Below are 18,753 nucleotides of genomic sequence, written 5' to 3'. Positions count from 1 at the left end.
CAGCCTGAGGCATGCCCAGTAACTAGCTAACCAAACATCCATTACTAGGACATGCAAGATTCCTGTGATTCCTGTCACACAGGTCCAATCAGCATCATAATGTCATTACTATGGACTGCTATGAAGTTACTGCAGGATTTCAAAGTAATCATGATCTCCTGAACCAAATAGTGACATAGAAGAGGAATGTTAGCTGTGGAGCTAAGTAAAAAGGGGGATTTGTGGAAATTTCCTCCCATGTGGACTTAGGGACCTGAAAATTATCATAAGTGTATGCAAGTTGGCCAGGACCCCCCCCCCCCCACACACACACACCGTCCCAAGTGTAGATAATTGGCACCCAGGAATGGCCTAGATTTTTCCAACCTCTAAGTTAAGTACAGTATGAAAAATTCCTTAATACAAACATTACTCCTGTATGGCTAGTCCACCCCACCTGGCAGAGATCATAGCTCTAATCGCCTTCCCCCTTTACCTATAACAAACTCATTATCTCCCCTACTATGTCCACATGTTCTGCTTGGATTCAGAACACAAGAGCCAGGCATCTTCAATCAAAATTCTTAGCAATGACAATAGCAGAGCAGTGAGATTCACAAGAGAGGGAAAGGACACTGGAAAAATATTGTGAAACACAAAGACTGCAGAGTAAAGAGGAAACAATTTGTCACTCTAGCCAGGGCTCCAGCCACAGACACCTTGGGCTAGGAGAAGCTACAACCTCCACCCCAAGGTAATCCAGGCATCTTCCACAGAAGACTGGCAGACCTAGCTTTGGAACAAAACCCACACCTCCTGAAAATCTTAATCCCAGTGCAGGGATCTGATGGGAAAGTGACTACTTCACCAAGACACGTCATAATCACATAAGACTACTGTTTATTCTCCATACCTCAGAGAACTGTGGCAAGGCACCAATGGAAACTACAGAGCTGAGAACTCTGTAGCTCTCAAATACAGAGTCTAAATGTATGTCACCAGTGGTGGTTGTAGAAAGGAAGAGGTTTTGATCTGGGCAATCTGAAAAGCAGCCAAATGCCTAGAGTTTTGTGGTCCTGCCCTATGCATGGATAACAGTCCAATTGTCTAAGGTCAATGTCTGAACAAAGCACCCAGGCTCAACTGAGAGCTTAGGTTACAGAGTTCTCTGATTAGTCCTGGCTTGCAGGTGAGTTTTAAAACGGAGAAACTGGAGATTTACAATGTTGCCTCTCTTGAGAGGTTCAGGTCTGGCAAAAAACAATGTCTCTGTGGGCCACAGACACAGAGAAGGGGACATTTACACTGGGTTAATCTGAAAAGCAGCAAAAGGTTAGGTGTTTGGTGGCCCCACCCTACCTAGCAAAAGGAACTCTGTAAAATAAGTCCCAACTCATGGAAAGAGTTGCCCCACTCATATCTCTCTGCATAGCAACAAGAATGAAAACCCACTATCTGCAGAGGCTCTGCAATCTAAAAATAACTAGGCCTGCAAAGTGCTTTGCTAAGAGAATTGCCCCATAGTGAGTCAACCACAAAGTCCCAGTTGCCCACCCCTTCTAGGGTCCAGTCTGCACCCTCAGGTAGTGCTGCAACTCTGCCTTCCTGAAGCATAAGAATTCATGCAAGGGAAATAACTTGGGCAAAATACAGAAAAGCAGAGAATCTCAACACTTCTCTCCAGCATGAAATACAAAGTTGTCTTTTTTCCTTTTCATGTAATTTATTTTTGTTTGGCTATTTCTTTCCTTTTCTTTTTCTCTTTTTTACATAAAAATTTTTATTTCTGGAGCTCAAGTGGTGGAAGACATGACTAGCTAGCACAGGGCCTGAGTTCAAATCCAGTATACAAAAAAAATAAAAACAATCATTTCTAATTTTAAGTCTTTTTAGAAGTTCTTCATTTTTCTCCGTATCTCCCATTCTTTATTTCTCTATAATTACAATACAATCTCCTCTTTCCATCTTCATATTCCCTGCCCTTCCCCATGCCCCTCCTGTATATTCAGTTTCCAGTCATCATACTTTTAGCCTGTGTTAGGATGCGAGATCCTCCACCTAGAACACAGGGATAGGATCCCACACAAATTAAGTGGTTAGAAAGGGGAGGGTTCCAATTCTTACATACTCATTTGCATATTGGACTTATTGTCAAAGTTTTTACTTTTTTAACACAGTATGTTCTCCACTTATGCAAAGAAGTAAAAGAGAAACTTTGCCCAACAGACAAGCAAATCATAGCATAGAAATTTAAATATGTAAAACTAAGGCTGTGTCTCTTCTCCAAAACCCCAGAACAACTCAACTGAATGGAAAAACAAGGAATTCGTTGAAATTTCTGTGAAGTCTACTATTAAAAATGACCGGTGACTATGAAGAGAATTAAAATAAACAGAAGAAGGCAGTTAAAAATCAGGTCAGCAACATGGAAGAAATTCTGCAAGGAAATGAAAATTAGAAAAAAAAAGGAAGCAGAAATGTTAGAAATGACCACCTCAATAAATAATTCTAAACAATGGTGGATAGTATCATCACCAATCAAGGAAACCAGAAGAAAGAATATCAGAGATGGAGGACAAGATTGAGGGAATATTCCACTAAATACAAAGACACAGATACCCATGTGCATGAAGCCTTTTGAACTCCAAATAGACATGACTGGAAAAGAACAACTCCATATAATGTCATAATTAATATCCTAAAACTAGAGTATGAAGAAAGTACACTAAGAGCTCTAAGAGCAAAACACCAGCTTACATACAACAGTAAAAACAAAAGAATCACCTCAGACCTCTCATCAAAAACCCTAAAAGCCAGGAAAAAAAGGAAAAATAGAATGAAAACACTCAGAGAGTAATTTCCAATCAAAGATACTATACACAGCAAAGCTATCCTGCAACTGAAATGGAGAAGTAAGGACTTTCTAGGATAAGGCTAATCTAACTTGGTTTCTGTCCAACAGGCATGCATAACAGAACATACTCAAGGGTATATTTCATACAGAAGAGGAAGAAAAAACAATCCCGAACACATGAGGTCAGGAATGAATAAAATTCATAAGGGGAAGCTAGGAACCCATGGAAATTAGTAAAGTACAGAACTTGATCAACCCAGTAAATTAGCAAAACATCAAAGAATAATGCCAAGAATAAAAAGCAACCAATATAAGGCTCAACCAGGGGAAAAAAGCAATAGAAACACAGGAATCAGTAAGTACCTCTCAATCATAACCCTAAATGTAAATAGATTTAACTCTCCAAGGAAAAACATGAATTATCTGACTTGATGAAAAAGCAAGATCCACAAGAAATACACACCACAAACAATGAAACATACAATCTAAAAGTAAAAGGTCAGAAAAACATGCAGTAGCCATGTGGCAATCAAAAGCAAGCAGAAGTAACTATTCTCATAAATAAACAAAGCAGATTTTAAGCCAAAATCAGCTGGAAAAGATAAAGACGATCACAACATTCTAATAAAAGGAACAATCCTGCAAGACGATTGTAACAGTTCAAAATACAAGTACACCAAGCATCAGTGCTCCCTGGCTGATAAAAGGAACACTTCTAAACATAAATACAAGTACACCAAGCATCAGTGCTCCCTGGCTGATAAAAGGAACACTTCTAAACATAAAGGAAGAGATAGGTCCAGATAAAATGATACAGGGAGAGCTCAACACTCCACTTTCAACAACAGACAGAACATCCAGACAAAACACTAAGAAAAATATCCAGAACTAAACAATGCTATGGATGAAAAATGCATATAATACACATTTACAGAGTATTCTGTCCCACAGTATGAGACGGTGCAAGCAGAATCCAACTATAGCCTGCTATAAGAGATTTACTTTAGATCTAAACATAAACAAAGGGAAAAAATAGGAGAATGTGCTCCTTAAGAATAGCAATCAGGGCCAAATCACAAAGAACATAAAATAATTACAACAATATATACAATAAACAACACAGCTCCTCTCTACATGAAGCAAGCATTCACAGAATTGAAGGGAGAAATTTCTCTAGAATAAAAATTAAAAACTTCAAGATCCCACTTTCAATAATAGGTAGAAGAACCATGGCAGAGATTAATAAGTAAATGGCAAACATGAACAATACTATAAACCAACAGAATCAAAAAACATACACAGAGAACTCCAATAGGAACAGAAGAATACCCATTTTACTCAAGTACACATGGAATACTGTCCAGGATAGACCAAATTTTGAGCAACTAATCAATCTCAATAAAAGGTAAAAGATTTAAATGATTCAAAGTTATCTTTTCCTAAAAAAAATCTTACAACACTAGAAGTTATATCTTGAAGAAAAGTGAAAAATCAAAATTCATATGAAAACCAAAAATGCTGTGTTCAACAATTAGTGAGGAAAAGAAGAAATCACAAGATAAAAGCAAATATTTTTTGGACACAAATAAAATGATAACACTGTCAAAACTTGTGAGATATAGAAAAAGTATTACTAAGGGACAAATTTATACTTGTAAACACATTAAAAAAGAAGAAAGGTCTCAAATCTAAACCCTAACTGCATCTTAATAAACTAGGTAAAGAAAACAAGCTAAACAAATCTAGCATAAATAAAGGTGGAGACAAAATAGACAAGTAAAAATCACACAGAAAATCAACAAAACCAAGAGTTAGTTCTTGGAAAGGAACAAAATAAATAAATTTTAGATGGGCTTTCTAAGGTAGTGAGAAGAGTAAAGTAAATAAAAGATGAAATTAAAGGGAGCAGATTACCACTGATTTTACAGAAACAAAAAAGGATTTTAAGAGGTGACTTAAAAATTTTGGACAGCAAATTGGAGCGTCTAGATGAAATACACACAACACCTTAAATACACAATCTAGTATATTTGAATTGTGAAGAAATAAAACACCATTGATGATGGTTGAATAAGTAATCAAAAAATTCCCCAAACAAGAAAAGCTTAGCACTAGATAATGTTCCTTGTGAATTCTACTAAACATTAAAAGAAGAATTAAACCCAATCCTTCCCAAACACTTCCAATAAATTTCAAATTTATTTTTATGAGGCCAGCAGCTAAGCATTACCTTAATATCAAAGCCAGATAAAGATACAGCTCAATATACCTTGCAAATACCAGTATAAAAGTATTTGAAAGAATACTACCAAACTGACAACAATGACACTTTAAAATGATTATAAAGGTTAGTCATGATGGCTCATTCCTGTAAACCCTGCTACTGAAGAGGTAGAGACTGGAGGATCACAGGTTGAGGCGATCCTCAGACCCTCAAATCCACCCATACTTTCCTAGCACCACATTTCCAAAACCACACATTCAACCTACCCACATACATTCAATTCATATATGTAATGTATACATGACATAGAATAGACATTCCCGAACCACTTTATGTTCCTTAGGAAAATACATCAATGGAATAATTTCTAACAATATACACAAAACGGGCAAGATATCATGAAGGATAGTCACTGTCCCTATTTTTGGTGTCTGTGTCTGAGAGACTGAACATCCTGACATTGATGAACTCACATGCTCCCTCCCATATGACTTACCTTGGCCAATGACATGTAAGCACAAATTCCACAGAATACTAATGAGCAGAAAAACTCCATATGTTACTGTCACAGATGAGATGCTCAATCCATGGCATCCAAAGTGAAGACACCAGACACTGCTCAAAAACTGATCAATGGAATTTATGCAGTTAAGTTACCTGTAGCATTGTAGCTTGCTGGGATCCAGAATTGTTTCATATATCAGATTATGTGGCAAGTACTATTTCATCATTTTGCCACACACCAAAACACTGGAAAACACTACATGGCACACTACATATCCTTTAAAAATCCTCAAACATGTATCCTCAAACAACTCCATGTGTAATGACATACAAGTACAATATTCCATGATGCACATACACAGACATATAAACCCTAATCTCAAAATGCATATAGTAAACAATCCAGGCTCCTCGAACACATGCATAACCCTTGCACAAGCTATGAATTCACACATAAACTATATAAACAGAATTCAAAATGTACTTCCCATTACACTAACCCTACTCAAATACACACAAACATTTTCCATAAACATTCTTAACATTCACATAAACCACTGAAAGAACACTTGTGTATGTATGTAAGCTCCAAACCCTACACAAACATGTATGGTAGCTTTTAAACCTCTTATATACACAATTACTCACATATGCTAAATTCACACATTCACACTGCATCTGGGTACACACACAAACAAACTACCAGATCATGCACAATTTCAACAACCCTGAACAATTAGATTAAGGAACAGGTTATCTGCAGAAAGAACAGAAGAGCTGCTAATACACATTTGGGGAAAATGGAAAGGACAGAGTATATGCCTTCATGGAAACTATTTCTGCTCCTGTAGTTGCCTCCTCAAAGAAAATTATCATGAAGCACATACTCATTTTCAGGTGTATTAATATCTAAAGTAGAAACTATGTAGAGTCAACTGGAAGTTAAGTGGATAAAAACCATAGACATGTAATCCCATCAGTGAATGAGAGTGATTGGGAGTGGTAATAATGGATGACCCTCTGACTAGTCTTGCTTTATCTTCCCATCAACGACAGAACAGCAACAGGAAGACTGTAAGGAAAGCAGCTCATAGGGCCAAGTATAGAGCAACACCTAGGAGACAGGCTGTGCAAGAATTACATCAGAAGATGATCTGCTGCCTTAAATATGAAGGGGAAGGAGAACAATGTTAGGGAAAGAGCAGTTACATTGAGTATACACAAACAATCAGATCTCATAAACCTAACATTTGTGACAACTACTTATGCCATCCAAGCAGTTTAATTTTCACCTCCCTGTACAGATAAAATTTAGCAGAGAAGCTAATGCTTGCCCAGAGTCACAGACCTCACGGAAGTTTGTAGGAATACCTAATCCAAGGCCTATAACATACTAGACATGCACTGTGTACCACTGAGATGCAGCCCCACCCCAAACAAATTAAGTTATATTTTACGCCTGCTTTAGTGCACTTGAAATGTATGTCAACTGTGTGCATTCTGGAGGAGCATGTATTCTTGGGATATTGCAAACAGAATGCACAGTGTTGTACATTACTTAGCCCCAAGATGATTCTTCCTTCCAATGGTGTGAGTTGGCAGTGAGTCAAATCTGGGTCTACCTGAGGAAAAGAAAGTAAAGGAGATCCAAGAGTCCCACACAACCCTCTAAATCTGGTGAGACAGTAGAACAGTGGGACAGCAGGTGCACAGGTGCTGCCTACCTGGGCACTGTATGGCAGTCTGCGTTGTGCTGGCCTTTCTAAGAGTGTTCCTCAGGCTGACAGTTGCCAGTTGGTTTGGATACAGCATGGACCATTATCTTTAGATATACATTGTAGTCTTGAGAGAGACAAATGAGAAATTTAAAGAAAATGAGTTCTAGAAGTAGATTGCAGGAATGTTCTATAAGAGAGAACAGAAATGCAGTAGAAAAGAGAAGAGGGTACTGAAAACCACACAAAAGTGGCAGGCAGATAGGGAGGGAGGGTTTGTACCAGACTTTGACCACAAAAGTACAATAAGAAGTTTTGATGTTATTGTAGCAGCTGTGGGGTTGAGGGGAACACAGATAACACATCCTTCCCATATGCAGAAGGTGACTCCTGGCCCACGTGTCAAAGAAAAAGAAAAGGTGACTTCAGGGCATAGGGAAGCCAAGGTAAGGTGAACATAGCTCACTGCAGCATCAGCCATACCTGGTATTGCCAAAAGCATGCTCACAATGACTTCAGGCATGTGGACACATGGACTTCCAGAAAGGCCAGGCAGAGCAGGCTCCTATGAGGACTACACTGAGGGCCATGGCCTTTACTTTGAGTTGGACACACCCATGAGACAGACCAACCAAGGAGCCAACCATGCGCTCATACATACACATAATTTCCCAGGAACACACTTATGCATTCCAATATACCCAACAGTCTGTGAAATCACATGCACAATGTACCACATCAAACATCAGAAATCCACACAATCACCTATATGTATATAACTATAATCAGAATCTGCATAAACAGAATTCGAAATCCCCTGAAAAAATCAGACTTTGTCCTCTTCACAGAATATACATATTCAATAATGTGTATATTGTTGCATCTCAACATAGACACACAACTAGTAGAATTACTTTAAAACCTAAGTCAACCTGATACACCCTGATTATAAACAGGTATATAAAATAATATCTGTAACTCCTGAAGGGCAAAAACTTACAGCTGCAAATGTATACACAAAGACTCCATATCCCCAGAATACCTTGATATACCAAAATCAACTCCAAAATAAACACGCCTCCAGCAGTCTCCAAAACTAGAAACCAATAGCCTCGAGCATGATGAATCCCACATGGTCTCCCAAATACACACCTAAACTACCAGTGGCAGCAAACCATGTATTTCACCACATCTCTGATTTCAAACCCCTCCCAAATCCAAAAACACACAAACTCATATTCAAAAACTACATTCATTTAAAAAAATTTCTCCCTTCAAACATTCCTCTTAAAACAGAGCACACTATAAACCCTATACACTATCTCTACCACAGCATACTAATGGTTACTTTCATGTACATGTAACTGGCCTATACTCCCTCTGTAGAAGTACACAACTCGCATCCACAGCTCTAAGATGGATACACAGCTCTCAAATTACCTGAATACGTTCACATGCCTCGTTAACATGAGCTTAAACACTCAGATATCTGAATATACATACCCACAGTACAACCAAACACAGGCAGAGAATCTCTACTACAATTACCAATTACCAAACTTCCCAACTTCCTGTTATAAATGCATAGTTTCAAGGACACAGTGTGACTCACCTCTGAAAATTCTCTGTCACATAAAATCCCTCACTGACATATGCCTAATTGTAAACAAAGAATCCCTCGTGCACAAATATGGAACATGTGCACACCTCAGCCCTAATAAATCCAATCTCCAATATTTAATACAAAAGCACATAATCCCAACCACCCTAAAATGAAAACTTACAAAACGCAATCCTCATCCTCTCAAAACTATGCACTAATCTACATAGTGCAAAATTCATTTGCACATACTTTTCATCCATGACAAAATACATTCAGAACAAACTCACATGCTCCTCATATGACACAATTCTCTATCCCCAAATACAACACATACAGCTGTCTGAATTATGTCTATGCACATACTCCCCATGCTTCACAAAGCTGAAGCCAAATATACAATACCTCTCTAACAGGCACACAAGGAGAGCACTACTTCCCTCTAAACTCACAATATCCTTGTTCATTTCTGAAAGACAAGTACACCACCTCACAGCCCTAAGTAGGAACCTAAGTTGGACCATCTTAGGTCCAACTTAACTGTAACATTCTGTCTATATCCCTACACTACATACTCTTAAAACCCGCAAATACCTAACAACCTTATTCTTCCATCTTTTCTCTACATAAAAATACATATCTACAACATTCTTACTAAACATCCAGCTATAAAAATAAGTACTTCGGTCTGATTATAAACACAAAAAGCAGTAGCCATATAACCTTACCTTTTCTCAAACACATACAAGCCTGAAAATCACACAGAACATCCTCTAATACGTAATACACTGAGACTGCCATAACTGATATATACTTCTAAAGGCACTCACCATGCATTTACCAAATTTACACCAATACTATACACATGATAATCAAACATGCACACCCAACATAATTCACGGGGTTAAACATCATACCCTATTGCCACCTTCTACACATGCAACACACTGGAACACAATGCCCTGGTATTCAATACACACACATACAAAGAACACAAAACACACACAAACAAAGATACACTCTTGATTTTGGAGACATGAGTCAGTAACTTGATTACAGTCTATATATCTTCTGGGCTCTACAGACAGAAGTGAAATGTGCTTGAAAATAAAATAGAATATGTAAGTACAAAGAAGCATACATTCCCTCATGTGGAACTGTTTTGGCTACTGTAGTTGGCTTCACAAAGGGACCCCTAGCTTAACATGAGCTACCTGATAATTTTCTGATCTATCAGATATCTACTTTGGCAACACTGTACATAAACAGACAACATGAATTTTCAGTGTGTGAAAACCACAGGGTTTTACTCCTCTTTTGCAAATGAAGGTCAGTGATTGGGGGAGGCTCTGACAGAAGGCTCTCCTAACCACTGTGGCCTCACTCATGTGATGGGGACGTGTAGCTGTCCGGGACTGTATCTTCCAGCTGGGAGCCTCAGCAAGTACAAGAGGAAGATGGCAAGAAGGAGGTTCCACAACTGAGACCAGAGCCAGTGTGGGAAGCAGGATTATGGAGGACACATGGTATAGAACCAGGGATATCATGAGGTAAGGACAGGTATTCAGATCACTTCTGCCATGCCCTCAACCAAGTGCAGTCTCAGGACAGTAGAATTTTTCCAATTGCTTGCTTCTGCTCTTCAACAGTGGGAAGGCAAAAACATGTCTTCCTGTATGCTCCATTCTTGGTAACCTCTTTGGTATAGGCAGTGTAATGGCTATTTAAAAGGATTTGAAGGTGAACAAGTCTATTTGCATCCCTGAGATCTAAATACTGCAGGAGACACAGACTCAAAGCCTTCATGCCTCTCTGCGACAGACATTGAGGCTGAGGTTTTAGGAGTAAGAGCAGGGATCACTAGTGCCCTTGGGACATCAGATTACATGCTGACTCTGAATATTGTTTGGCAGGTGGATTGTACTATGGAAATGGACAGTTATGTCTGTAAAGACAAGGAGGCACACTACCTAATATTTACGATAGGTACTTATATTATGCCATTCATTGCTCTAAGACATTCCCGGTGTCAACTCTTATCCTCACAACCCTGTAGAGTTTTTGCAATTTTACAGAGAAGTAAGCTGAGGCTCAGAGAGGTTAGGAACACTATCCAAGGTTCTGTAACCCTGACATGGGTTTCAGAATTTGAAGTAGTAGCCTGGCTTCTCAGCCTGTATCCACACTAGGTCCAGGCTTCATCTCAAGGAAACTGACAATCACTGAGGACAAATTATTTGTCAAGGATGGCTGATCGAAGCCCTTGCTAATGGGAAGGATGTAGACCACTGAGTCCCAGGCTGACATCCCACAGTGGTCCCTGGTAGTTGCATCTATACAAGGTGAACTGGGCAGAGACAGTGTCTGGGGCCACATGTGGTGTTGAAAAGGGATGTATTAGCTTACTACTACTGAGATAAAAATACCTGGGTAACGTTTAAAAGGAGGACACTTGTATTATTTCCAGAAGTTTGAAGGATTCAGTTTCTGGTCACCTGGCCCTGTTGCAGTGGACCTGTGCAGAAGCAGCACATCATGATGGAGACATAGGTGAAGATAACTCCCCACAATATGGCGGTCAAGAAACAGAGAAGATGGGGGCCAGTATCCCCGCATTCCTTTAGGGGATATGCCCCCAATGGTCTAACTTCCTTCCACCATGGCCCACCTCTGAAAATCTTCCACCACCTCCCAATAAGACCATTAGTTGTGGATCAAGCACGAATCTTTAAGAAACAATTAAGATCCAAAAAATAAATTCTGTCCCCAGAACAAAATGCTTATGTCCATTTCACAATGCAAAATACATTCAGACCATCTCCAAGAGTTTTCTAGTAATCAATATCTCCTGAAATGCACAAAAGTCCAAGTGCACGTGGCTGTATTATTTCTCAAAGGATAGGTTTGTGAAGCCATGGTGATGGGCAGGATCTAGACCACTGATTCCCAGGCTGACATTCCTCAGTGCTATCTGCTATTTTCACCCACATAAGGTGAGTTTAGACAGAGATATTGGCTGTAATCATCTGTGGTGTAGAAAAGGGATGTGTTAGCTTTCTGTCACTGTGACAAAATCCTGTGATGAGTAACTTAAAAGGAGGACACACGTATTTCTGTTAGCCTTTTCACAGGATTCAGTTCATCATCTCATGGCTCTGTTGCACGTGGACCTGTGTTGAGGTACTGCATCACGAGGTAGAGAAATATGTCGGGTACGATAACTACTTATCTCATCTCCATGAAGAAACAGAGAGGATAGGGGCCACTATCCCAATGTTCCATTAAAGGACATGCTCTCGAAGGCATAATTTCCTTCCACTATGCCCCACCTCTGTAAACATTCCACTAGCTCCCAATAGGGTTATTAGCTGTGGCCAAGCATGTAAGAAGCATCAGACACTTCAGATTCAAAGCATAATATTCTGTCCCTAGAACCAAGTACTTATGTCCATGTCACAATGCAAAATGCATTCAAACATCTTTAAGAGTTTCACCTTCTCAAAAGTTCCTGACCTGCTGAAAAGTCCAAAGACTGAAGGCAAACTCTAGCTGAAGCCCCACACTGAGTCAATTTTTTCTTCTCTCTTTCTTCAAGATACAACTATGATTTTATTTAATCCTTGTACAATGGTCCTTATAAAAAGGCAAAGCAAAGTTGGCTGTGAAGTATTCAGATGTACAGAACTTGAAATAGCAAACTTCTAAACATTGTTTTCTCAGATTTACAGCTGCAGGATATCCTGGTGACCTCAGGACTCAGATAAGATGCTCTTTTAACCCATATTCCAGACTTGGCCAACTTTCAAGAAAAATGAACTGCTCTGACCCTGACACACACACCCTTGAGACTAAAGTGACATTACATAATAGATGCAACATAAACTTCTAGTGAAGTTGACTACAGGCTTGTCCCTTCATCTTCTGACATGGCGCACTGTTGCTAAATACAGTTGTTTCTCATCTCACCCTTCCTGCTCTTTAATTACGGACTCTCTTGCCAGGCAACAGACTGAAACTCTGGCATTAACCTCAGCTGTGGGACCTTCTAAAAATCAGCAAATAAAGTTACATTACTTATTTCTGAGATACAATGACCGAATGTAATAGTTCAGATTTCAAATGAGAGGAACAGGAACATAGCAAGGCTATATTAGAACAATACAAGATCAAAACCTAGCATGTCAAACATGACATCCTTAACTCTATCTGTGGTGGCAGGATATGGTCTCTTAAGATCTTGGGCAGCCTCACCCATACAGCCTTGCTGCCTGCTGCACACAAGGCCACGTTTCTGGAAAGGCTCTAGTCTCTGCCTTGACTTCTAACAGCAGACAGTCCACATTCTGGTCACCTCTAACATCACTGGGTCTCCATGGCAGCTTCATGTTCACTCTCATAGCTTTATACATGGCCCTCTCTGGGGCTGCTTACAGGGACTCTCATTGTGCCACATATTAACTAGCCTCTCAGGCTTTCCTCTATAATTTCACCAGAACCTCTATGACCACAGAACTCTTGCATTCTGCATGATTGCTCTACTAGCATCATTGGGGGAGGCCAACCTCTGATGCCAGCACAAATCATAGTCAGGACCAACTGAACCATAGTCTACTACGCCTCTGAGTGTACTGATGGCTGGACAGGAAGACAATACCTTGCTGGCCTTGTGCAAGCAGGGTGCACTGGGGCTCTTTTCTCAAAACAAAACAAAAAAAACCAACTAGGTTTGTAATACTGCAATGGGTAATTAAAGATGTCGATTCCTGAGAAGAACTCTATGCATTTCCTAACCAGTGCAAAGGACATGGCTCTTTTGAAGGACATCGATTTCATTGGCAACCACACCCTTCTTGACCTCCACTTCACACCACTACTTTCAGGCCAAAGGTTAAATTTTCAAATCTTTGCACTGTACCTTAACTGTCAAAATCTTGCTTATTAATCTGGGTAAATGAAGCCAGTGATAAGTCATTTCACACCTTTAAGCTATACTGCCTTCAACTTAGTTACCCAGGTTAATAGACTGTTAACATTCAACTGAGCTCACTTAAACACGCAGGGAATGGGCAAAATGAGGACAATATTTCTGCCAGAATGTTACATGAGGGGCCTATCTTCCAATTTCCAATACACTTCTTACTGTCAGTGTTAGTATCAGCATTCTGCTCATCAGAGATCCCACCAGAATCAGGCATTAAGCTCTGCTTCCAATACTGCAGGCTTTGAGTAGCCTGATGCTCCAATTTTCATGGATGAATTTTCATCTGCTTCACAGATATTTTGGGAACAATTTTATCCTCTCCCTCTTAGTGAAGTTTGTCACTCAGAAAATTTTGTTGCACTCCCCTATAGACTCACTCCACAACTCTTTCAACAATTTCCTAGTTAGACATTCTACTAATGACACACAAAAAAGTACTCTTTCTCCTAACATTTTGAAACTCAGATACTGACATGATTCACACTAGGCAAATGAGAATCAAAAAAATTTCATTAAAAGGGTGTCACCATAATTTCCATGAAGCTATAATTATAGGTATTCCTAGATTTCAGATGAAGTAACATGTTAAAACCCTTCTAAGCTGAGGATGTCAAAAGTCAAATGTGTATATATTGCCAGCCTACAAAACATTGTAGCCTAGCCTACACAAACAGTTCTCATTATATCTATCTATCTATCTATATCTCTATCTATCTATCTATCTATCTATCTATACATAAATTACCCATGAGACTCATCATGTCAATCTGATTAATTTTATCTGAGAACTTGCATTTTGTGCTAGAACAAAGTCACATGAGCCTCATTTGTGCAAGTAAATACTGGACAATAAATACAATATTCAAAGAACCAAAGAGGAGAAATGTCTGGTTTGAATCCAGTTGCTTCCTTGATGAAGAGCGTCTTTCAAGCAAAGGAAATCATGAGTAAGACTACAATGTTTGAGAATGCAAAATTATCAGCAGTGGCTAGCTGTTACAGATGTGATGATAGGTACCTGAAAAATTACATGCACACAGCAAGGGAATACATTGGATCTCCCCGGGCAATTCCAGTATCAAACACATCCTCTTCTTCCCTCACTAAGATTTCCTGCGTTTACCTGAATTTTGTTCAAAAATAAAACCATTGGTAAAATTGTTCAAGATCCTAGTTCTGAAGGAGGGATGTAGGGTAGGACGAGGGAAGGAAAACCAGGTTTACTAATGATAACTGTGGGAAGGACACATCAGCAAAATAAATGTGCAGTAAATCTCAGTAACAGATTTAAAATTTCCAACAGGCACACACCAATTCTCTTGCTACAATATTATTTGATGGGCACTTAAGAATCTTATCTAGTTAAAAAATATCCATGAAACAAATCTTAAAGGGGAAAACACCACTAATTTTCTAATAGAGTTCCAAAGGCTTCATTTCATGGTCCCTTGACCCTGATGTATGTCTGTTGTCATGATGCACTGGAGCCTGTGGTGGGACAGTCCATCGTGGTGGAACACACCTGGTGAGAAATACAGTTCATGTCATGGTGGCCACAAGCAGAGACACAGAGAGTAGGGCTGGGATGTCAATACAACTTAAAAGTCAAATGTCTGATGACCAATTTCCCTTGCCCTAGGCCTCACCTCTTAAAAGGTGCCCATCACCTAACAGGGCCATTAGATGGGGACTAAGTCATTAGCACATGACCCTTTGGAGGACACTAAAGAACTAAGCCATAATATGTGATTTACATCCTCTGAGTATTACCTCTACCTCATCCTGCAAAAGCCAAGCCTGCCTTGTGCTGTACTCTGGTTTCCTAGGTTAAAGAGACTCATCGTAATGAGCCAGGCCCAGAAAACCTGGTACACATCTCAGGGATGCTAGAGGCAGGGAGGGTCAGCAACTTTGAACATTCTGATACCTCTTTGATTATTGACTCAATGGAAGACAGAAAATGAAATAAATTAAACTAGATAACTAGATAACCTGGGGAATACCAAAGTGATATAAGCTTCCTATAGCTGGAGTTACCTTAAGCCATCAGAAAACAAAGGAATAAACTTTTTCAAAACATGACACACTGAAATATGATTACCAAGGCAAAAACCAAAATCTCTCACCACTGAGGCACCTAGGAGATCATACATATCTGAAAAGCCTCACATTTCATGTAGTCAGGTTGGTTCATAACTACTCTGACACAGCTGACCTGCTTGACACCAGTAGTCTTACCCATGCCAGGTGCACATGGAAATGGGCACACAGTTTCTGCAGACTTATACAGCCACAATGTGTGGTGGATCGTGTTTCTTCTCATAGTTGTGTCCATAGGAGTTTTACAGATGATTTTCAGGGTGATTCACAAAAGAGAGGACTTGTCTCATCTGACCTCCTATCAAGGCATCATCACAATGTTATGACTACAGTTCATCACTCAAACAGAATTCACCTGAATGTAATGTTCTTGACAACTATCAGACCTCCAAGCCTTGTCATCTTTACACTTAGATGTGAGGACCACACGACCTAGTTTAGAGTAAAGCAAACACTTGGAATGTCCAGGGTCAATGCACACAAACAAGGGTCCATAGCCCCTGATCCCCTACTGAGAATTAAGGTAGGTGTCTAACACTGGTACTCATTCTTTCTGGATACTCTTACTTCACAGAAATTTCTGGTCATACCTAAAACACACACACACAAACACACACACAAGGTGTGCTAGTAACTACTTAATAAGATATCACCAGAAGGAAGCAACAAAGCCTTGACTTTTAGTTTATTTGCTCAAACTGTCCCAACATGACTATGTACAAGTACAACTAGCTCCCACTCTTCATGGAACTGGGAGATGTGCACCACTGGCTAAAATGAGCTTGCTTCAGCACATACATGTCCTTTCATGTAAATACATGCACATCATCTATGGGTCCCACTGAGTAAAGGCCTCAACTCCAACCACAAATATATAAACATGTGCCAAAGTCACACAGCCCACATAATTTGTGGACACATACATACAAATTCTTCCTGCACCTTGAACACAGATATACCATCTGTTATTACCTAAACTTCTAGAGAAAAACTCTACTCATCCTCAGTCTTCACATGTCACTGTATGTGCAATTATGCACATACAGACAATATATACCCTATATAAACACATACAACCAAATGCACTGCCCATATGTACACAATGAACAGGCTGCATGCATAGGCTGTAGAAAAGCACCAAGTATATAAACAGTTGTCTCATGCATCGTGCTAAAGATACAAAACTCCCACAGTACCAAAATAATATACTCCACAATTTCTGAATGCACACACCATCTGCATAGCCTATTTCCAAATACACACAATAAACCTCTCACATCTACCATGATGCATACACATGCTCCATGAGCTCAAATACACACATAGCCACAAACATTCTATACTTATTAAATACACAAGACCAAATGGAAACACCACAACCATACATACAAGCAACATCACCAACATATCAAAGATACCATTGCAAAATGAACATAGTGGATCCTAAATATACACATGCATAAAAGCCTTGGAACTATACCCACAACTCAGATATAAACATACAAAACACAGAAACCATTAGTCTCCAAGACTTGAGGCCCTGAGGGTCCAAATTCCACAGTACACACATGTACACACACACACACAAAAGTAAAACTGAAAAACCACACATGTGTGCACATGAAGTGTGTTACCAAACACACATGCAACACACATGGAACTCTACATAAGCATCAAACATCCACACACTCAGCCCATGATAAAATGCAAACATTCCCCGCACACACACAATCACATAATACCTGCATATATTCCATCACATATTCCAAATATACACAAATAAAAAACTGCTACATCCTCCATATGTGGAATCATACAAACTTCCTACCTGTTCCCAATTAAACATAGACCAGCCCTCACATGATAAAAACACACATGCAAATTCTGAAAAACACAATCATCCACCAAGTCCCAAATACACAGAAAATTTCTCAGGATATTAGTTGGTTTGTAAATCCACACAAAAATCCATAAGCATTTATTTAATATTGCCCATAGGCACATGCATATATTTCTCACGAACTTGCCATGATTCACTCACAAATCCCATTTGTGTGAAAACGCCGTGATAAAATAAACCAAAACCCAAATTACACACACCTAACCCCAATTGCGAGTTTATAAATGTTATACTTCACATCCTCCAATGTTACACCCAACCCTACACAATGTCACAAACACTATCATAAATTTCATATACCCAAATTATCTATACAGACACCACCACCCACACATATGAATGCACATATTAGAGTCTCATCATCAAATTTACAACTTAACCACAAACTATGAACTCATAAAGCACATTTCCCACAGGAACACAAAAATGTGTAGCAAACCATCCATGTTGCTGAACTCCTACAATCTCAAGGGCCAAGCCCTCGAAATCAAAGCAAACACCTCCTCACGTGATCAAATAGGCACAATGACTCTCAATATCTTATCCACATATACACGTATGAGCATTAATAAATTTTGCTCATCTAGCAGATAAGTAGTGTACAATTTAACAATGCATTATAAACTGTTCTATTGAAAATTCCTTTCAAATGTCTGATTTTCACATAAGGCGTTTGTTGATTTTTGACAGCATCTGGCATACACAGGAAGTCCATCATGACTTGAGAACATCAAACTGAGCAAAACACTATTATTAAATTCTGCAAAGTCACTAACATCACCGAGGGACATAATCAGAATGTTTTTGTTGACACTCTAAATTCTCAAACATGAAACAACCAGAAGGTCTCTGGCAACTGTAATCATTTCTGAATGACAATGAGCTATTTCTCTGAT

The 18,753-nt window shown here is 39.2% G+C and overlaps 1 protein-coding gene across 14 annotated transcripts in view; it reads right to left on the bottom strand.

The window, feature by feature from the left end:
* The window catches only part of LOC141415543 (uncharacterized), a 340,659-nt gene that overhangs the window by 212,396 nt on the left and 109,510 nt on the right, over nucleotides 1–18,753 (bottom strand). The window lies entirely within an intron of this gene.

Source organism: Castor canadensis, chromosome 13 (genome assembly GCF_047511655.1).
Source record: "Castor canadensis chromosome 13, mCasCan1.hap1v2, whole genome shotgun sequence".
Lineage (NCBI taxonomy): Eukaryota > Metazoa > Chordata > Mammalia > Rodentia > Castoridae > Castor > Castor canadensis.
The sequence above is the reverse complement of the archived record's forward strand: the minus strand, read 5'-3'. Positions and strand labels throughout refer to the sequence as shown.